General features: G+C 42.0%; 1 protein-coding gene across 1 annotated transcript in view; it reads right to left on the bottom strand.

Moving 5' to 3' along the window:
- ROBO2 (roundabout guidance receptor 2) overlaps positions 1-23773 on the bottom strand; it is a 587768-nt gene that overhangs the window by 562713 nt on the left and 1282 nt on the right. The gene's annotated exons all lie outside the window — the stretch shown is intronic.

A 23773-nucleotide genomic window follows, 5' to 3' on the forward strand; every position in this document is an offset into this window, starting at 1 on the left:
AATTAAAGCTACAACTTTTTATCATGTGATTGTCTGCTTTAAAAAGCTTTTTTTTTTACTCAAGACCACAGAGCTGTGAATATGTGAAGTACTTAGTGTACCTAAACACCTCATTAGATTGAGCTGTATTATGCTTATCTACTGAGATGGAAAACTAAGAATATTAATATGGCAGGTTTGACATCACAACAATTGATGCAAATTCTAGGGTCTAACTTGATAATTTCTGAATGCTTCCCCCAGTGAAAGAGCAGAACTATTGTCATACTGTAAGTGTATGTGTATTAGCCTCACCTCATATTTGTAGCAAGGAACTGTAACAAAGAGCTGGAATGCATTTGCTAAACTAAAGCTTACCTGTCAATAAGAAGTTATTTTAAAAAAAAAAAATCACAAGAAATCTCACAAGTTAGAGATTTCAAAGGGACATGTCAACTCAAAAAAGCTAGTCAATATCAAAACTGAGTTAAAAGTATGTTTCAGGTACTACACGTGCTCCTGAATTCCTCCAGCTTATTTTTGTCCTTTTAGAATATTTTTTCCCCAGTTTTTTTGCCGCTCAATACATTAAAGACAACCACTACAACAATAAAATAAAATAAAATAAAACAAATATAAAAACAGGGGAAACTAAGAATCTGCTCCTGCAAACACTTAAGGATATAAGTAACTTTATGCACGAGTATTCTTTCTGAGTTAAATGGATGTGCCCAAATGTTGGTCAGATCATAATTAATGGCTTGATTCCACCCACATTTATACCAATGGGAACAGGATTAATTTTATCTACATTATTTATATGACACCTATTACTATAGTATCAGAGCACCTTATTAACTCCCATGTATGTATCCTCACAGTACCCTTCTGAGGAAAGTTATTATCTTTCACAGATTAGGAACTAAAGCATAGAGAGCCCATGGTTGCACAGGAAAGCTGTGAAAGAGCAAGAAATTGAACCAAAATCTCTAGCTAGTGTCCTAATCACTGGATCAGTCTTTCTTGTGATGGAATAGGCCCTGGCTATAAATAGCAAATATATATAAATACATTGTCAGTTAAATACAAATTAAAACAAAGTGTGATTTTTAAGTTGATGGCAATTCCTTTAAAAACTTAAAATCTTGCAAAATATCCATTGGTGGTAGATAGTTGAACCAAAGCACATGTGGGTGCTAACTTTTATGTTAGTGCTAGCAATTAAATTTTAGATAAGTCCTCTGGAAAAATCAATCATTTCACCTCCTCCCAAAGCCTCATTCCCCTTTGGCTGTAGGTGACATTAAAGGTTTCAAATGCCATATTAGTTGATGGCTCAGAATTAAATGATATCTTGTATGGAAGTGCTACAGTAAATGTGGCTCCAATGTTGATGATGGCTATTTAAAAAAACAACTGTATTTCTTAGACAATGGAAATGTGTGTCAAGATTGTCTATGAGAGAACGGAATGTAGATTTGACAGAAACAGCTACATTTAAAAAAGATATTTTTTTAAAAATGTTCACCACTTCACTCAAATACAACTACATTAGCCCCAATAGAGGCTAGAAAGTTGCCATTTCCCCATCTACTAAGGAATGGTCAGAACACTACTGGCATGTTACCAAGACATAGAGTCCTATCTACCTCTTTGATGCTAAAGTAACACTTTCCTTAAAAATCTTTATCATAAAAATAAATGGGGCAGGGATTGCAATTTACTGTATGTTTGTCCCATGCCTAGTACAATCGAACCTGATCTGGTTTGAAGCAGGCCTGGGTGAGAGGTTCGATACTGTGACTGGAATTAGACAAGGATGTGTGTTGTCACCAATCCTCTTTGCCTTAGCAACAGTCTGGGTGAGAAAGCAGGCAACAAAAGGCATCGTGTCTGATGTAAAATGGATTAGTGGAGACAAGTTCCATGACCTTGACTTTGCCAATGACACTAATTTACTAATATTACGTGGAACGGGACGATTGCCCTTGCACCAGAGGTAAAAGAGAAAGGAGCAAAAAATGGACTGAAAATAAATGCAGAGAAAATCAAGATGATGAAAGCAGGAAACTGGACAGCAGATGCAAAGGTGTACATGGGTGGAAAGGAAATTGAACAGGTAGCAGAGTTTTGCTACCTGGGAAATGTGATGACACTGGAAGGTAGCTGGGACAAAAACATTCATATGAGATTAGAAAAAGCACTGTTAGTTTGACCTTCCAAAGGTCAGACTATATCATGCAATTGAACTGAACGTGCTACTGTACGAAGCAGAGATTTGGCTGAAGACACTGGCTAACAAGAATTTGGAGGCTACCCATCACAGATGGCTGAGGAAGATACTACATGTTCCATGGAAAGACAAAACAACAAATGCAAGAGTAAGGGATCTGACAGAGCAAGACAAGTTAGAAAATATCAAAGAGAGAAGGCTCAGGTAGTTGGGATATCATGGCACAGAGGCCCATTGGTGGTTCACTACTCTGTGTCAGTAGCTCTTGTCAGGCCTCACCACCCATTTCACTATGTTTATAACCTGATTCTAAAAAGTATCATACAATATCTCATTGGTAAACTAATAACGGACTGATCATTAATATTCTTGAGTGATGTACATATAAAGAGTGTATTAAGATTTATAGACCTATGCTGCAATTATGCCTAAATTGTGTTTATACCAGGCATGTCAGGGGGAGTTGGTAAACAGGTCTTCCCTAGAAAAAGGAATGCTTATTTGCTTCTTTGACCAGCTCAGTCATCAGGAAGAGATAATGAAGGTCAATTTACATATTAGGTAAACAAAGCTAACAAGCAGGGGAGGAGAATAAAGTTTCTGGGTTATAAAGGCAGGGGGTGTAAAGCAATCAAATCAACTGATTTATACAATGGTACTGTACTATAGCAGTTTACCTAGTGAAGTGTTTTATGAAAGCTAATAACACAATGGTGATTAATATCATTGTAAAATATATGTATTAACACAATATAAGAAATTATGGATACTCACTGATATTAGGCTTCACAGTGTGTGTCCAAACAAAGGAAGAAACAGGCCTCTCCCAGACAGGACAGCTATTTACCTGTCTCCTATGTCAATTAAGCATGGAAGAATCAAAACAATGGAAGCTCCATTTACATACAGGGAATGGGAAGCCCAAAGGCAGGGAAAATCAGCATGATGTGCCTCTTGAAAAAAGGAAATTGAACTTTGGAAGATAGAAGCAAAGATGGAAGCCATCTTTGGCATCCATCACTAGACAGATACAAGGGAACAGAGCTCATGCAAGCTGAGAAAGATGGGTTGAGGTCTCTGGGAACTGACTATAAGTGAGAAACCTACATAGGCAAAGATCTTTCATCTAGAAAGACAAGGGGAGCCAGCATCTTGTACTTCTGTAGAAGGTCCTGACTGAGAGAAAGTCAGCCAGGGCTGGGAACATAAGAACGGCCATACTGGGTCAGACCAAAGGTCCATCTAGCCCAGGGGTCGGCAACCTTTGGCACATGGCCCGCCAGGGTAAGGACCCTGGCGGGCCGGGCGGGTTTGTTTACCTGCCGCGTCTGCAGGTTTGGCCGATCGTGGCACCCACTGGCCGTGGTTCGCCATCCCAGGCCAATGGGGGCTGCGGGAAGCGGCGCGGGCCGAGGCATGTGCTGGCTGTCGGTTCCCGCTTACCCTGGTGGGCCGCGTCCCTGATCTAGCCCAATATCCTGTCTTCCGACAGTGGCCAATGCCAGGTGCCCCCGAGGGAATGACCAGAACAGGTAATCATAAAGTGATCCATCCCCTGTTGCCCATTCCCAAATTGTCTGTCACCCATTCCCAAAGAAAGAATATTAGTGAGATAAACCATCTTGAACAAAGCCTGTACCTTGCTAGATTAATTTTGGACTTTTAGATGAGGGTTTTCACTTTTATTTGCTTGTAACACTTTCTATTTTCCTTTTACTTGGTATCACTTAACCTATGTCCTATTGTTTATAATTTTGTTTTATTTTCACTATAAATCAATTCTGTGCATATTTGAAGGGAAGGGTTATTTACCCCCAGTTTATAAAGCTCTCGTGCGCTTTTGTTTCTTTAAAGGAGCAACAAACCTTATTATTTCTCAGTCCATTGCCTCTTCCTCAGAGATCCTCACCTATCAGGAGAAATGTCTTCTTGCTCACTGAGAATCTAAACTGGAGGAGACTGAGGAAGGAAGTGGTGATGTGGTAGTGGAGGGATGCACAGGGACCCCTTTTAGGCTGCTGAGCAAGGAAGCATGATACATTCCCACAGCTGGCCATTTGCACCACACAGTAGACTTGGTCACACAGTGCAGACTAGCCTCAATATACATGGGTGCAGCAGAGTGGAACAGGAGAGGCAGATGCTTGGCTTTCAGTGCTTCTCCTCTACAATGGTCTAGAGCAGGGGTCGGCAACGTTCGGCACGCGGCTTGCCAGGGTAAGCACCCTGGTGGGCCGGGCCAGTTTATTTACCTGCTGACGCGGCAGGTTCGGCTGATCGCGGCTCCCACTCGCCGCAGTTCACCGTCCCGGGCCAATGGGGGTGGCGGGAAGCCGCGGCCAGCACATCCCTCGGCCCGCGCCGCTTCCCGCCGCCCCCATTGGCCCGGGATGGCGAACCGCGGCGAGTGGGGGCCACGATTGGCCGAACCTGCCGCTTCAGCAGGTAAATAAACTGGCCCGGCCCGCCAGGGTGCTTACCCTGGCGAGCCGCGTGCCAAACGTTGCCGACCCCTGGTCTAGAGGCTAGATAGGGTAAGGTGAAGGAAGTAAAGAAACCTGCACAGGGAGGCTCCTGCTGCACTTAGGTTGGGAGGGAGGAAACAACTTGGAAGCAGACCCAGGAGGACAAAAAACTGTGCCAAAATCTTCTTTGCCCAGATTACCTCCATGACAGAATGATACACTCCATACCTGTGCTGCCAGAAGCCAAACCCCAAAAGAACAAATAATGGCTATGCAGTGAAATCCTTCTGAAATGTAGTATAAGGTCTTAACATACATAATTCAGCCATACTGCATTTAAGGTGAAAGTAAATGATATTTGTAATCCTAAATACTTTCAGTGCTTTAGAAAATCTCCCCTTAATGGAACGTGTGACTCATTTTTGGCATCCCAAACTCTCGTAATTTTAACTGATATAGGAACTGATATATAATTGGATAAATAGGGACATGAAGAAAGTTCTTAGTTAATTATAGTTCAGCATTGGAGGCCCCAGTCCTGAGAATGATTTGTAGAAGTATTGTGGGAGGGTACTGTTGGTGGAGTAGATGTTGGGAGGAAATGGGAAGAGGGACTAATAGCTGGGAACATATAGTCCACACACTGGAGACCAGATACGATAAAGTGCTGATCACCTCACAAAAGTTTGTGAGTGCCCTTAACTCTCTCTGATGTCAGTGGGAGTTGAGGGAACTTAGGCCCTTAAACTGGCAAGCAGAACTACAAGCGGCAGAGTTTTAATCTCTTTCCTGAGGGCTTTCTTTTATTGAGTCCAAACAAAAACAAGCCACTCAGAAGAGTGGGTCCCAACTGCCAGGGACCTTGGCAGCTTTTTTTGCCAGATGAGAGGGAAAAGGACAGAGTCTTTTTCCTACATAGCCATGACTACACCACTTCCCCTTTTCCTTTATACTCCCACCTCCGATCATCCATGTGATGGACAGGAGTCCAGGTTAGCTCCTCCTGCACGGGAGCTTGTATAGCAGCACTGTTCTACCTTGTCACAAACCTCAGTTCAGGAGACCATGCCTTTGTGGAACAGTACTTAAGAACACGCTCAAGTGCTGTCCTGTATTGAGGCCCTCAGTCCTTGGCAAAAGGCATTAATCACCTTTCAGGATCAGGCTTTGGCACCTTAGCTCAGGCAATTGCCAGGACACTGGGCGGAACATAAATAGACTGGGTTCTGGTGTCAGTCAGTGGTGACATCAGGGATTATAGAAAAACAGATGACTTAATGCTTATACAAATAAAAGTATCTTAATTCAAATATATTAGTTTACCAGTCTGACAGTGTAATAGAAAAGACAACACAGAAAAATACCAATTATATACTTCCTCTTACTTAAATGTCCCGTTAATCAATGTTTGTGTTAGTGTGGAAGACAAACCAGCTTTAATTCTAAAATTACCATTTAGTTTCTTTTGACATTCTAGAGAAACATTTAAAATATTGGTGAACTACAACTGAAACTCTGTACGGACTCTAGTGCACTATTTACTAGTCAACTCTAACGGGTGCTTTTGCAACCATGGAAAAAATGATAGCCTTCTAGTTTCTGTGACATCTGTCCTATTAATTCTGAACAAAATGTTTCCAATATCCAGATCCATGATCACACAGGTAGCTGAGCATGTTATTGTCCAGGCAAATGTGTTATGAATTCTCAGATGATGGACTACACTAAGGCCAGATGTCAGAGGTGCTGAAACTGATAATCCATCAGTAATTTTCTATCTGCCGCAATAGCTCTGACCCATTGAACTAAATAAATATGTTTAATCACCAACTGGTCAACTTATCAAAAAGTGCCACAGGGTAACAGTAGGTCTTGACAAACAGAGGACAGACAGTGCCTGAACCATTGCCACAAGCAGGAAAGTAAAAGTGTGCCTTATCTCAGCATCTTATGTTTAGAAACAGACTCAGGGTGAAATCATATTAAGGAAAACAAATTTCATATTAGAAAATAAGCCAGTAGGCTAGAGCTCCTATCTGAAATGCCATGATTCTTTTCTATGGTATGTTTTACATTCTGGATTGTTTTTCATGTAAGCAAATGAGATTATCTTTTTTTTTATTAGAAAGTCCAATTATTTTCTGAAGAGATCAAAGTTTAAGTAGTTCACAGTACAAGCTGAAGGCTTGATTGCTTAGTGGTGCTGTTGGCCTCTGCACCTTTTTGGATGGAGCCTTAAATGATGTATTACCCATCCCTGGACTACATGTGCCACCAGCTGTGTGACTAAAAAGGAATGGCAGGCAAAGCCTCACAGGTATCACACGAGTCTTATATAAACTCTTCCTGAAGTTTGAAAAACAATCACCACGTAGAAAGTGCTACTTTCTCTAGGTGCATCTACGATAAAGTGACCTAGCTCCCGCACATCGGGTTATTAGTCTCTCACTTTGCTGCTGTCCAGTGTTGGCAGTCATGACAGAAAGCTCTTGAACTTGTTTATTCACACTTGTTTAATCCTGTTTCCACACACTGCCTTACAGTCTGTGAGGCTAAGAAGATGGATGAGGAGAGCCAGGGCCATGAGGGGTCGGGGTCATGATGTCGCTGGATCTCATTAACTACATCACTCACCACACCAGTCACTCCAGAGGTCACCTCAACTGAGGACTCTGGGATAGGTGATGGAAAAATGGCTGGCAGAAATGCATACATTTTTCCTGCAGCTGATGCGACATATGGAAATAAGTATAGACACCGATACTGGCCTTAAGCTCCAAAAGATGCTGGGCTATTGGGTGACAGAAATATTTATATAAACATTTTCTCACAGACACTACAGCAAAAGCCAGAAAAGGCCACTAAATCAGAAAAATCATGATCAGGATGTACAATTAATTTTGTAAGTCTGAATTTGTGGGGGGAAATTATGCTATGTTTCTTTTATTAGCTTTTGCATATTTATGAGACTAATTGGAAAGGGGAAAATAAAGCAAATATACTAGAGATAATATTATATAGTGGATTCTACCAAATTAAATAAAATTGGCTGGAAATCTACCCATCTTATATTGAAATTAAATTGAGCTCACTGTGTTCTTAACAAAGGAGCTTTGTCATAATTTAAAAGCTTGAAGATTACATGAGCATTCCTTTCAGTATCCAGAGCATGAGAACTTTTAAGGGTATTACTCGCAATTTATGCAGCATTTATATATTGTAAAGTGTGCTGTAAAATAATACTTTCCATGTTTCATTATAACTTGAGAATATATTTTTCTCATAACATTGGCAATAAGGATATTAGAATTATAAATGATATTTTCAGATATATTGTATAGCTTATTTGTGCAGCAATTCTGTTTCACAGTTTAAACTTCACTTCAAATAAAACTGTCCCCTTCATGTACCTGTTTGCTGTGACTCTGTTTAGATCTATGCCCTGTGATCAGTCATTCTGAAAGGCCAAATCAGTTGCAAGAGATGGGTGAAAAGGCTACATTTAAACACCACTGCAGTGCTGGAATGAAAAACAACAGTACAAGGGCTTGATAACATGGGCGTTCTGATCCTATCTTATATTCACTGGTTCACTATACAGGTATATAATAAGGAAATATGATGCAAATCCAGCCTGAAAAAGTTAGAACGGATTCTGATCTCATTTTCCCCAGTTTTACACCAGCGGAGATACTCCCCAATTTACACAAGTGTGAGAGAGATCAGAGTCAGGTCCACAATCAATAGATTCTACTCATGAGAGTGCAAACTCTGGGACTCCACACTATTAATTCCTCAAAGTGCATACAGGCACTTAGGCCTGGTCTACACTAGGAGGTTATGTCGAATTTAGCAGCGTTAAATCGAATTAACCCTGCACCCATCCACACAATGAAGCTATTTAGTTCGACATAGAGGTCTCTTTAAATCGATTTCTGTACTCCTCCCAGACGAGGGGAGTAGCGCTAAATTCGACATGGCCATGTCGAATTAGGGTAGGTGTGGATGGAATTCGACGCTAATAGCTCCGGGAGCTATCCCACAGTGCACCACTCTGTTGACGCTCTGGACAGCAGTCCAAGCTCGGATGCTCTGACCAGCCACACAGGAAAAGCCCTGGGAAAATTTGAATTCCTTTTCCTGTCTGGCCAGTTTGAATCTCATTTCCTGTTTGGACATCGTGGCGAGCTCAGCAGCATTGGCAACAATGCAGAGCTCTCCAGCAGAGGTGACCATGCAATCGCAGAATAGAAAGAGGGCCCCAGCATGGACTGATCGGGAAGTCTTTGGATCTGATCACTGTGTGGGGCGATGAGTCCGTGCTTTCGGAGCTGCGATCGAAAAAACGGAATGCGAAGATCTATGAGAAGATCTCCAAAGCCATGACGGAGAGAGGATATAGCTGGGATGCAACACAGTGCCGCGTGAAAATCAAGGACCTGAGACAAGGCTACCAGAAGACCAAAGCGGCAAACGGACGCTCCGGATCCCAGCACCAGACATGCCGTTTCTACGAGGCACTGCATTCCATTCTAGGTGCGGCCGCCACCACTACCCCGCCACTGACCGTGGACTCTGACGATGGGGTATTGTCGACGGCCGCTTCCTCGGAGATGTTCGTGGATGGGGAAGATGAGGAAGGAGATGAGGAGGACGAGGCAGTCGACAGCGCATACAACGCTGATTTCCCCGACAGCCAGGATCTCTTCATCATCCTCACGGAGATCCCTTAACAACCCTCCCAAGGCGTTAACCCTGAATCAGGGGAAGGATCAGTCGGTAAGTGTTTTAAACATGTAAACATTTATTTTGATCAGAACAGGAATGGAATATTAACAATGGGTTTTTCATGATTACTTTGCCCTAGGCACTTTACTTTTTAGTCCTTGCCAGTGGAACTACTGCAAAAGTATCTCAAAATGTCCGGTTTTGCATGATTACTTTGCCCTAGGCGCTCTACTTTTTAGTCCTTGCCAGTGCAGCTACTGGAAAATTCTGTCAATATGTCCGGGGATAGAGCAGAAATCCTCCTGGGACATCTCCACGAAGCTCTCCTGGAGGTAATTTGAAAGCCTTTGCATTAGGTTCCTGGGGAGAGCGGCCTTATTGCGTCCTCCATGGTAGGAAACTTTTCCGCGCCAGGCTAGCAGCAAGTACTCCGGGATCAGTGCCTCACACAGCATGGCCGCATACGGCCCTGGTTTTTGCTGGCATTCACGCAGCATGCAGTCTTTCTCTGTGTCCGAAATCCTCATCAGAGTGATATCACTCATGGTGACCTGCTTTAAATTAGGGGAATGTTAGTATTAGGACTGATTGCCTGTTCCTTTACATAACTGTAACCAGCGGTTTACAGCCACGCGGTGGGGGCGGGACAGGGGCAGCATACAGGGATCTTTCCCGGGGACAGCCACCAGGGGGGTGGGACGGGGCAGAGTTCATGCTGGCCGGATTGCCGGCAGCAGGAACTGGCCAACGCTAGGGGCATTGCTTTGAACGTGAAAGGAGGGCACTGCTATAAATTAAGCTTTCAGCAGCCAAAAGTCTACGGCTTACCATGTCCACCTGCTACCCGAATTCCGCTGTCCTGCCCCGCTTGTGTGATCTGTACTCCAAGACCCCAGGCAGTGAATGGGAAGGCCGAAAATTCGACCTTGTCCTGAGTGCGCATGTGATAGGTGCTGTGCATGGTCTTGTTCACAGAGAAAGACTATGTTCATTGTTCACAAAAATGTATCTTTGTGAGGAATTCACTCCCTTTTTCCCATCCCAGAGCTGCGAGTGTCTCCCGACCTACCCCAGCATCCACCTCCCAGAGGCTGGTGCAGATTAGGCGCCGAAAGAGAAGGACACAGGACGAGATGTTCTCCGAACTTATGGGCTGCTCCTGTGCCGAGGCGGCACAGCAGACCCAGTGGAGGGAGAACATGTCGCAATACCAGCGATCACACAGCGAACGGGAGGACAGGTGGCGGCAGGAAGACCAGCAGGCGACTCAAACGCTGCTTGGACTAATGAGGGAGCAAACGGACACGCTCCGGCGCCTTGTAGATGTTCTGCAGGACCGGAGGCAGGAGGACAGAGCCCCGCTGCAGTCTATCTCTAACCGCCCTTGCCCACCACAAAGTCCCATCCCCCCCTCACCCAAAGTCCCAAGAAGGAGGGGCGGCAGGGGCCGTGAAAACAGTCACTCCACCCCTGCAGACTGCTCAAGTACCAGACGGCTCTCATTCCCAAAGTTTTGATAAGTCCTTTCCTTCACTCCAAAAGCACCTCACCCAAGCCCCCGTCCCAGTGTCATCCCCTAACTGTGTAGTTGTTAATAAAAAATATGTTTCTGTTAATTACTGTTTCCGTCAGGTTCTTTTAGAGGAGAGTGTGTTTGAAGGGGGGAAAGGGGGTTGGTAATTGGAGAGGACAGTCACCTTTACCAGGGTACAGACACGGGGGCAGGTTCAGCAGCAGGTCACACACACATTGCAGTCACTAGGCACCCTGGTCAGTTTGGGAGGTGGTTTTCATGTTCTGTGGGGGGGGCTATGTGAGTTTGTGGCGGGGGAGGGCGGTTACAGATCTTATGCAGCGGTCCTTAGCCTGGATGACAGAGCCACGCAGCAGGGGATCTGTAACCGTCCTCCCCCCGCCACAAAGTCACATAGCCCCCACACACAGAGTCCCAAAAAGGAGGGGTGGCAGGCTCCGTTGAAACAACCAGTCCACCACTGCGGACCGCTCTAGGAGCAGAAGCCTGTCATTCCTCGAGTTTAGAAGCGTCCTTTCCATCACTACACCCGCTCCCCACCACAGTCTGCGTCCCAGTTTCAACCCTTTACCACAAAACCCTTAATGAAGAAAATGGTGTTAATGAACAAAGTTCCATTTATTTTATTTTTAAATGTGTGTTGGAAGGGGGGCAACGGGGTGAAGGGGGTATGTAACTGGAGAGGATAGTCAACATTAAGTGGGTAAAGAAACAGGGGCAGGTTCAGCTTCTCTTTAAACAAACTTAATAGTCACAGGTTACCCTGCTCACTGTGGAACCTAGCTTTCAAAGCCTCCCGGATGCACAGTGCGTCCCGCTGGGCTCTTCTAATCGCACGGCTGTCTGGCTGGGCGTAATCAGCAGCCAGGCGATGTGCCTCAACCTCCCACCCCGCCATAAACGTCTCCCCCTTGCTCTCACAGAGATTGTGGAGCACACAGCAAGCTGCAATAACAATGGGGATATTGGTTTCGCTGAGATCAGAGCGAGTCAGTAAGCTTCTCCATCTCCCCTTGAGACGTCCAAAAGCACACTCCACCACCATTCTGCACTTGCTCAGACGGTAGTTGAAGAGTTCTTTTTCACTGTCCAGGGCGCCTGTATAGGGCTTCATGAGCCAGGGCATTAGCGGGTAGGCTGGGTCCCCGAGGATCACTATAGGCATCTCCACATCCCCAACAGTTATTTTGTGGTCCGGGAAGTAAATACCTTCCTGCAGCCGTCTAAACAGACCAGAGTTCCTGAAAACACGAGCGTCATGAACCTTGCCCGGCCATCCGACGTTGATGTTGGTAAAACGTCCCCTATGGTCCACCAGTGCTTGCAGCACCATTGAAAAGTAGCCCTTTCTGTTAATGTACTGGCTGGCCTGGTGCTCCGGTCCCAGGATAGGGATGTGAGTTCCATCTATAGCCCCACCGCAGTTTGGGAATCCCATCGCGGCGAAGCCATCTATGATGACCTGCACGTTTCCCAGGGTCACTACCTTTGAGAGCAGTAGCTCAATGATTGCGTTGGCTACTTGCATCACAGCAACCCCCACGGTAGATTTGCCCATGCCAAAGTGGTTCGCGACTGACCGGTAGCTGTCTGGCGTTGCAAGTTTCCAGAGGGCTATGGCCACTCGCTTCTGGACAGTCAGGGCTGCTCGCATCCGGGTGTCCTTGTGCTTCAGGGCAGGGGACAGCAACTCACAAAGTTCCAGGAAAGTTCCCTTACGCATGCGAAAGTTTCGCAGCCACTGTGATTCATCCCAGACCTGCAGCACTATGCGGTCCCACCAGTCCGTGCTTGTTTCCCGGGCCCAGAATCGCCGTTCCACAGCATCAACATGACCCATTGCCACCATGATGTCCACGGCGCGGGGTCCCGTGCTTTGCGAGAGGTCTGTGCCACTCTCAGACTTAACGTCCTCACCGCGCTGCCGTAGCCTCCTCGCCCGATTTCTCAGCATCTGCCTCTGAAAAAGGTGGATGATAAGGTGCGAGGTGTTGACAACGGCCATAACTGCAGCGATGGTTGCAGCGGGCTCCATGCTCGCAGTGCTGTGGCGTCCGCGCTGTCACTGACCAGAAAAGTGCGCGAACTGATTGCCCGCCGGCGCTTTCAGGGAGGGAGGGCTGGAGTGACGGTTCAATGACGACAGTTACCCAAAACCACCCTCGACACATTTTTTTCCCCAGCAGGCATTGGGGGCTCGACCCAGAATTCCAATGGGCAGCGGGGACTGCGGGAACTGTGGGATAGCTGCCCACAGTGCACCGCTTCCAATGTCGATGCTTGCCCCATTAGTGTGGACTCACAAAGTCGAATTACTGTTCTTAGTGTGGATACACACGTTCGACTTTGTAATATCGGTTCCACTAATTCGATTTAAGTAAAATCAAACTACTCTCGTAGTGTAGACATACCCTTAGACTGCATTCATAAGGGAAACCATTTGTCCATGATTTTTATGATTTCTTTCCCCACAGACAACTTATCTATAAGCTATGGTTTATATTGAATATCCCACTGAAAAAGAAAAAAAGTCTCATAACCTTGCCACAAGGTGATTGTGAACAGAATTTACACAATTAGTTAATTCCTTGTAAAATACATAAAACTTAAGGGAGGCCTCTATTTTACCCGTTGTCTTGACATGTATATGTTGCCAGAAAATGTGTGTTGTCAGAGTGAAAGAAGAAGTGAAAACAGATTTTGTTTTTTTGTTATATTTCTAATGACAGGTAGAGAGTGGGAAGAACAAAAAGACAGATGGTCCTGTGGTTGAAACCTGTCTTCAACTTCCTGTGTGAATTTGGGCAAGTCAGAGTCTCTCTGAGTCTAATCTGTAAAATGGGGATAATAGTACTTTCCTATCCTTACAACGCCCTTTGAGCTAATCTCACTAAACATTTTTGAGATGCTAAAATACTACAATTGGATCCACATAAGTACCCAGGGAGAAAGAAGAGTCACTTCAATTCGGGACAGGTGACCTATTGATGGCAATTGAAAAGAGTGTAATGTGAAAGGGTTCGCCCCCCCCCCCCCCCATTTCAACTCATGTCTCTCAGCTCCACCCATTGAAACGGGCAGAAGGAACTTCTTCCCTAGGAGGCCCTACCATTTCTGATTTAATTCACCAACTTCTAATTTGTATACTGATTTGTACTGCACAGATATTTTTTTACATTACCAGTTTGTTCATATTTTTAATCTGAGGAAAACAAAGATTCAACATGTTCTCTACAGAAGAAAAAAAAATTCCATTTTGAACTCTGCATGATACAGAGAATTCCTCCCCCACTTCCCCAAAGATGGTCTCTCTGGTAAAGATGGGGAAAGTGTTTCAGGGATAATTAAGAGTGACCTAATCTTTCACCCGAACCCAATGCTTTTAACCATTATTTTTCACAATCTCTGTACTTTTGTGATTTCAGTCAGGAGGAGACATGTAAGTGCTAAAATACCCTAATAGCCTTTTCTTGTGTATTTCCACCCTCTTCAATGGACTACATAAAAGTGGTAGTGAAAATCTCACCAGAGAGCTTTTATCTGCAAGATTTCAAACCCAGTTTTAGAGGTCGGATGCGTTAGAATAGTTTGAATAAGGTCTAAACTGATAGCCAATCAGCTGAGTGCTTATCTAACCAGGAGTAAATCTTGTTTAAGGTTAACCAACTACTACATTAAAAATAAGTAGCATCAGGAAACTACCTATTCTGAAGTAAAACACATTCTGAATTTTCATTTAAATTGCAAACCAAATCTTTTTGAAAATTTGAAAAAGTCATTCACTTCTTTTGTCCCCACCTGCAGTTTGATGTGTCTGTACACCCTGGTTTCTGCTACAATTGGGGCAAGCTCAAACATCCCAAAGTCTTTTCTAGTATGACTCCAGCCCATTTCTTTTTCAAAACTAACACATTTACACATGGTTCAAAACCTTTGGGCACTCATCCACACCAAAGCTTTGCAGTTTCATTCATCAGCATAAAAAACCCCCTATCTATTCAAAAAAATACAAGTATGCACTTTAAATCTGCCAAGAGTTTATATTTCTTGTCAGAAGAAATCTGAAGGCTGCCTCAAGGATGCCACTATTGTATTTCTCTGACATAAAGTGAAAGGCTGGGAGAATTTACACATTCACATCAGGTGGAAGGTGTGGTTCTAGTGGACAAAACACAGGAACTCCTACATTTTAATCTCATCTCATTATGACTTCTTCTTCTACGGCCTTAAGAAATGTAATTAATTTCTCTGTCCCTGCCTGCCAAGTTATAAAATGGGGGTGTGCTATGTATACATTTCTGATTATGGAAGGTAAGCTTTATAAAAAAAGTTGGTCTTGTAATGTGATCTAAAAAGTAGTCAGATTTGGGATTATTCTAAACTCCTCTGGAAGAACATTCAACATCTAGCACTCCTCACTCCAAGAACACTTTGTCTCTGGTTCTCACACCTTTCATCCTGGGTCTTGCGAGCTGCATTACCCCAGAAAGTGCAACTTTCTTTATGGATCATAGTTGGAGGTGTGGTTACTAATACAATACTAATACTGTGCTGTCAAAGTCTTTGAAAAGCAGGACCAAGGCTTTGAATTGGTAATGGAGGCAGAATGAGAGTCACAGGAGTAATGGTCTAGTGATGGCTCAGCCCATTGAGAGGACAAGCCGTCATATTCTCTACAAGCTGAAACATCTCTATTTCTTCAGCATTTACCACTTCACCAAGTGAATTAAAAAAAAAAATAACAGACCCTATTACAAATAGAATAGGACAAAGTTTCCAAGAAAGCTGAAGGTGGAAGAAGTCATTGTCAATCCTGAATGACACGGCCACTATCTCTACCTAGGCATGCAGGATCAGAGAAGAGTCCAGCAGGACCACAAGAATTCACACCCTTTTGTACATCATTGCAGGTATCAGTGATGGAAGAAAATGATAGTCTAACTTGCATATAGGGCTGAAAAGAAAAGAATGTTAGAATTTTGCTGAGGAGTGAGTTGATGCTTAAGTGAAGATTACTCTCCCCACACAGGAAAGAGTAACACCAGAAGCATCCACCGAAGCCCACATGTGTGCTCACTGAAAGATGTGAAACAGATACCTGTCTACTGGGAACTGGTTCCTCTCCCTCCTCCCACTGGTAGAGCCATCAGATATTATCAGATTGTCCAATCAAAAACACCAATATAAACATCTTGAAATGGCTCATCATCATCAAAAGCCATGGTGAAGTTTTAATGCCTGGAGACTAGAAAAATGAAGCACAGAACTTCGTGAATGAAGATAGAAAGGATGAGTGTTAAAAAGGAAAAGGAGGAATGATAAGAGTCTAGTTTCCATGAACAAATAAAGTGATTATCTGAATGCCAGCCCATTAATGTATAACATCCACCAACTTTGCCCTAATGATTTCTGTTAATTAGCAGTGTAACGTACTTTGTTAGTATTTAGATCATGTAGTGTTTGCAAATGAAAGGTCTGGAGTGTTGCTTCAAATGAATTTTTTTTTATCTGATTTGACATCACAAAGTAGTACAACATGTCTGAGGCATATGCCAACAATAGCCAGTATTTCAATTAATATTCAAATGGCACTCATAGTTTTCTCAGCAAAGGGAGCAGAGGTGTGGAAATGCAAATGTGTTAAATAATTTGATGTTACAGCGTTATCGAGATCCGCTGTGTTATTTCCTGGACTGACTAAAATTAGAAAAATGTCGAGCACAGAATGAGTACATGAAACACAGACTAATAGAAGTTCAACCCACACACACTGGGAGGTATTTTAAAGATAATAATACATGACTCATTGGCAGTTGCTTAGCTTTCAACCTTTTATCAAGTAGACTGTTCAGAAATTATATAAACGGCAGGCTTGATAAAAATCAAAGGCGAGGGAAAGAAGGGAGCCTCAAAATCAAATGAAGTGATGTGCAAGAGATTATTAAAAAGCAGAATCAGATCAACAACTTTGCAAAATAGCTTCCAAAATGAAATGTCAGCTTTTGCTTTGTGCAAGAGAAAGTAGTGGGCACTGAGCAGATAATTTCAGAGGAGAAACTGGATATCCTAAAGAAATTTGCTTTGCCCTTAACATTTTTGGAGGGGGGGGGGGTGAGAAACCAATAGTCTATCCAAGGTGTGGAGAGCTGCAGAGAAGATCAGCCCATTATGACAGGTCCCCGGGAATGGGTGATTGGAGAGGAAACAGGGGAAAAGATCAAGGAGACCAAAAATGACTGCCTTTTTTGTTGTTGTTTATGGGTACTTGAAACTTTCGTAGATCCAGGTCCCATTTAGTCATATTCCAGCCAGGAGTGACAGAATAGTCGCTAACATTTTAGGTCCTGAATCTACAACTGAGCCTCGGTGCCCATGTGGAGACAAACTGGTGGAGGAGTGGGGCTAGGGTACCCTATTGGAGGATCAGGACCTTAATCAGTAAAAGGTACTTTGAAATAGATTACCTTTCTTTGCTCAATATAGTTACTTGGGGAGCTAGAGCACTATCTGAATCAGATAGCGAGAAATATGCTAACCACAGAAGGTGAAGTTTGGAGAAGTACTGAAAAAGTCCAGATGTGTCGGAACTCACCCTGATCTCATAGGTTGGATATCTAGTGAGAACAGGATCTTCCATCATATTTCCGCTCTACTCTGGCTGCAGCCAAATAGGAAATAACACACACACAAAAAAGCCTCTCTCGTGGTAGATCTGTTCCTGCTACTCCCAGAGGACTAGATTGTGACCTATAAATACATACTAAATTATAAATGAAATAATTAGAAAACTTATTTGACCCTCAAATAGAAATTTGAGCTGATGTTTGCTTCAGATCGTGGTTTATCTGAAGTGGTTTCACTCACTGTTAGTTATATGGTTCTCTATTTTCATATTTTCACTGTTGAAATAAATGTGTGTGTATCATCTACTGACATGCTCTATCATACTGTAACTTCCTGTAGTGGTAACCACCAGTGGATTATACCAGATAACCAGTTTCCTGCTACAGAAGTATCCTGTAGAGAGATTTTTTTGTTTCAATTTTTCTTAAGCCATTGGCCTTTTTCACATTGATACTATACAGGTTCGCTGAGTTCATGCTCCGACTAATATACACCTCTCATCACTATTGATGGAAGTTGTGCATGTGTGTTAAAGACTAACAGACTTTTTGATTAGGAATTCCACACTGGGGAGACTTTGAGGGCAAAGAAGGAGTACAATTACATCTCATCATAAGTTACATTTTTGACAGTGAACAGTGCTGATGGGCAGCCAGACAAGATGATACCACATCTGTCTATTTTTTATCCCACTTCAAGTGTGAAATTCCGTCATTTTTTCCCTTAAAGCATTTCAACTATTCTTTCTTTTAATGTATCATCCTTATTTATCACATCTGTCACAATTTTCACCTCTAAAAGGAATGTTGCACTCATGAAATGTGTTCTGTTGACAGCCCAGGAGTACCATATTTATCCCCAGAAAAACTGAAGTATGGGAAGGACAGTACCAGCTTCACTCTAATGTCCTGCTCTTCTGCATCAGCAAGGTTCTTAAAGGACCACTAGCCATTGCATTCCACTTTCTGTAGTCATTTATATCCCTGCTAAGTGAACATAGATGACTACCAGTTCAGACAGGTAGTGTTGCCCAGTCCCTTGGCAAAGGTGTGAATGACTAAAAAGGGTGCATGGCAGTGGCGTATTCATCCTCCAAACATTAGAGAGCAAATCAGCTCTTTGACCACTGAGCCCTTGATTTCCCTGCTGACACTAACACTTAGTGCCAATTGTGAAATTATTTTTTTCTAAATGGGAATATCTGTGCAGTAAAGACTAGACCAAGGTCATCAATGCACTTTACTGTGCCAATGTGGCACAGGTTACTATGTTATGTTATTTTGCAGGTGCTTTGGATTTCAAGTATCTTTGATAAATGTAATTAATTTAATTGTCATCAACACACAGTTGCCCTCTACAAGAGCTTCATAGAATATCTGAAGGGATTATTTTTATAATATATGGATGATTGTTTAGTCAATATTTTATGCCTCTCATCTTTTAATCTTCACATTTTACAAATAAAACGGACATGTTGTAATATTAGATTTCTTGTGTAAAAGATTTGGCTCACTTTGGAGAACACCTGCGACTCCTCTTGCTAATCTCAGTCTTCTGCTGTAACCTCTCTTACTCATACAGATAAAGCATCAATTTAGTTTTGGATTTAATGCAAACAGGACCATTATGTTTTGAGAGTGTTCCAAAGCTTGCTATTCCAGCAATCTGTGACCTATAAATAATGCAAGACCTTTTCTTTCTCCTAATGACTTCAGTTCAAGCACAAACCCTGAAAGATGGAGGCCAAAATGTATATTGCAGTCGTGGAATTCAATCTATTTCTGGTTCTCCAATTGAATTATGAATCAGATTTTGTTCACTCTTTTGTATCAGCCCCAACCTCCACACTCCTTCCCTTTTAGTGAAAAATACCCCTGCTTTTGAACAATTATTCTTTTTGTATTTTGATATGAAAGGCAAAATGAAGCCTGGCTAATCTGAGAAGCTCTTGTGTTTTGTTTTAGAAGAAAGCAAAGGGTGGGGGAGGGAGATGATCTTTTTATTCATGACCCCTAACCTTTGAACCACAACCTCTTTGCCACTAAAGCATTCAACACCTCATTTAATCTCTCCTCACTACATTGGCACAGCACTGAAAAAGGAAAAAAAATAATCTGGGGACTTCATCAATTTTTCATGAATTTTCATTTAGGCCAGGGCCCCCTTTTACACTGGTCGATAGATCAAGCTGCTGTCACATATTTAACACCTGGGGCTACAGCTGTTATCTCTGGGGGCTGCCACTGACTCAGGGTAGATCAGAGACAGCCTGAGTCAGTGCGAGGTCCCCTTATGCTCTTTCTGTTCCTTACATGTGGCGCCCTAGTGCTTGAAACTGAAATCCTACCTACAGTAGCTACCGCAAATGTGTCTCCCAATATTCCCATTGGAAAACTCCACACCATAGTTTCAGGCATGTCAATTTTTTGCTTTGTGAAAAATAGTGCTTTTATTTTCAAAACATTTAAAAAGCACTGAAGGCATTTCACAAAAGACAGATTACTTAAAACCTACCTTTTATACCAGATTATTTAAAATGATCCTAAGCACATTTTGGGCATTTCATTTATGATGCTTCTAATACCAACTCTAAGTTGCATAAAAATTCTGTGTGTGGTATTTGAAACATACAAACTCAAGATAAACACATTTTTCTCTTTTGAATAAAACAACTATTTTCTGTTGGTTTAAGAGCACAGTGCCTACTATTAATGGTTTAACTATTAAAAAAATGCAACACAATTCCCATACAAATGTCAGATCCGTCAATAATGTTGGAATTAGTTTCTGGTTAGTAGGAAATTCTTACTAAAATACTAACCCAAGCATGATTGAAATGCATCAATGATGAATTATGCTTTCAAATAAAAATATTTTTGAAAATCTTTAGGAGTAAGACTTTTTTTTTTTTTTAGTTTTCTTTAGGAAAACAAAGACAGCAACCACAGGCCCCAATCCAGCAATGGATTAAGCACGTGCTTAACTTTAAATACTATATGCTTCCTTGAATCATGGCCCCTTGTAGTTCTAATGATTTCAACTAAACACAGGAATATGAATAAGTTCAAGAATCATGGTGTTTGTGTGGTAGGTGCCCATACAAAACAGTAGGAAAAGGAGACAAGAATGAACCAGTTAGTCACTTGGATCTTTGCCCAGACCAAAAGCATGCGCAGTTTCCCAACAGTAATTTGAGAGACTAATAAAAACAAATGTTTATTTACAAAGTGCCCCTTCTCAAAGGGATTGTTCAGCTTCACATTTTTAAAGAGACACAATTTAATACAGATATTTAAATAATTCACTATTGATTAATTACCAAAATAGAAGAGAGATTCAAGTATTTTTAGATCTGTGAAAAGCAGCCATTTCCCTTTTGCTACAGTTAGGGTCCACCTACACTGGAAAAATGATCCATGGCAATGGTTACCAGCAAAAGGACCCCACTAGCTCCTCGTTATCGGGTGTTGAAAAAGGTTTAACCGCTAGGGTAGAGACAGCAGTTTTCAACACCATTACAGATAGCATGAGTGAGACCTGGTAGAATGTGGCCTATCATGCTTTCTCTTAACAATGCTGTAGTGTCCCAACTACCTAGCAGATAAACGGTTTTTAATTCAGCAACTGAAGTGGTGCAGGGGCACCGGCTGCTGACAACAGTTATCAGCAACAGCTCATTTCTCTAATGGAGATTGACTTTTAGAGAGTCTCCAACAACCTATAAACAGTTATGATGCACAAAGCTTGATGTAAAGCCTTAAAGGGGCTGTTTCCTACAAACCATTTGGAAATTTATTTTAGATCCTTAAGAATAAAAAAAAATAGACATTTGAATGAGAAAATACATGAACGTTTGCAGTAAACTGGGAAGTGTTGAGTAGTTTTGCCGTCTCCAGTAACAGCTGCATCCCAGTCAGGTGCATTAAGTGACAATCTTTTTACACAGGTGTCCAACATAACGATGTTCTTTGGAAGCAATGCTACCTAAGCTGTAAAAGATGTCTAGGTCACAAAGTTAATAAGACTGTATTTTACTGAGTCTATAGTCCAGTGAAATCAATAGATCCTATTCACAAAGTGGGTAAGTGTGGCAGAATCTTGCCCTTAAATCATGGATGAATATGTTTAAAAACTTTTCTACCATCCTTTATGAAGTCCCTCATACCATCATGTTTCAGTTCAAGCAAAGACAAAGCACCATTTAATTTAAATGGCCCAGGAATGTTCCCTTTAATCCCCAAAGAGTTTAATTGGAGAATTCAGTCAGTTAAACTTCAAAGGTACAAAAACAGTAAGATAATCTGGTGTCAGGTGCACGATGCCTTTACAGAAACTTTGGCTATGGTTTCAGCTCTCAGATTTCATGTTCTGTGATCCTTCCCTAAAACACCATCTACAATGAAACCTGGTCTTATTATTTTTACAGTCTTCTGTTATCTGACTTTTAGTTCATGCATGACCTGCCACCAGCTGCAGTGGTTAAAATTGTAACTCAGGAGACTGAACAGTTCGTAACTAGAGACTCTCAGCAGTCATTGTAGTAGAGATCAGTAAGATTTGATGCAATAAAAGCATACTTTTATTTTGAAACAACCAATCATTTTGATGTGATGACTCAAGGTGCAACTGCACCAGTTTTTTTACTCTATATCCAGACAGTAGATGTTTTAATCTTATCATGCACCAGGCAAATCTGCAAGTTAAGAAGCCAAACATTTCAACATGTTTATACTTGTAATAAAGACAACATAACCTCTCTCAGAGATCTCAACAATCATGCATGTGAATAAAGTGCTCAGAAGAGTAATAATCTAATAGCGTTGGTTGGACACCCACACAGAATGTAGGTTTCTTCAAATAGCTTTGCAACCTCTCTCATGCTGTCCTTCTCTGCAGTGCAAAAATGCCTACAATCCTAAACTGTGCAAAACTATGTGATGCTTTTGTGATGGGGACAAGTCTTCACTGAGGACTTGAATGAAAACTATAAATTACCTTTCAGGTATGATTTGAAAAATCTTTGAAACAAGGTTCTATGAAATGAAAGGTAATGCATTGGCCTACCCTGCTCTACTGTTTAGCTCCCATATCATCTGACAATTAGTTCAAGGGAATGTCCTTTCTGTAATGTATGAAGATAATGACAAACTATCAAGATTAACTAACATTTTGCATTGTACACACAAAAGTCAGTTGAAGCAGGAGAAATTCTTTTAAGGAAACTGAACCAGCAGTTCTTCCAATACCCTTCAATTACTTCTGGTAGTTTCAGATATGAACTCCTTCCCTTATTTCTCAAAGACTATAACTGATATCAGCCATGGAGAAGGTATTCTTATCCTCATACAAGGGTGGCTGTATGACAATGGAGGGATTTGGAAATTGAAAGATTAAAAAGGTTAGCCACCTAGAAAAAAAAGTTGGCAAAATACTTGGATCGCAGGTCAGCAAGGCATTTAAGTACATGCTTAAGTCCATCCCTCTTCACCCTAAGTGCTTAAGTATTTGCTTACCACAGAAGTCAATGGGGCTTAAGTTAAACACATGTTTAACTACTTTGCTGAGTAGGGAAAGATTGCTGAATCAGGGCCTTGCACCCTCCCTGTAGTGAAAATGAAGTCTAAGAAAAGAATTGCGTTTTTAGCTTTTTAACCATTTTTTAAAAATTCATCTATATGAAAATGCACAGGCAGCATTAACTGACTTCATTTTGCATGCTGAAATTTATTTTTCTTTCCCGTCTCCTTTTCAACCCAGATAATTAATTAGGGGCAGTTAACACATAGTAACTTTACATTTTGTGAAAGACAAGCTTCTTTAAGATGCAAATAAAATGACCTTGTTTCAGCTTGTTCACTTGGAAGCAGAGCATTCATGCATGAGGGTCTCAGTAATTTCAAATTCTCTAAAAGATCGGTGATGACTTCACTGTTACATAGAGCCAATCAATAGGAATAAGACTGTTCTAGATATGTTGAGAAATGGTTAACAATTATCACATGCCAGTCACATAATGAATGAGACCTGCACTGAGTTTTTGGCAGAAGGGAACTCTGAAGGGATTGAGGCTTTCAACAGTATAGTACATGAGTCACCAGACTGGAAACTGACTACTTCTGCAGAAGTAACAGATGACCTAATAAGGAGAAAGAGACAGTGCACCCTTATATTAAATGATATTTAAATTTTTAATGTTATGGTTCAGTATAA

The sequence above is a fragment of the Emys orbicularis genome, chromosome 1 (genome assembly GCF_028017835.1).
Source record: "Emys orbicularis isolate rEmyOrb1 chromosome 1, rEmyOrb1.hap1, whole genome shotgun sequence".
Classification (NCBI taxonomy): domain Eukaryota; kingdom Metazoa; phylum Chordata; order Testudines; family Emydidae; genus Emys; species Emys orbicularis.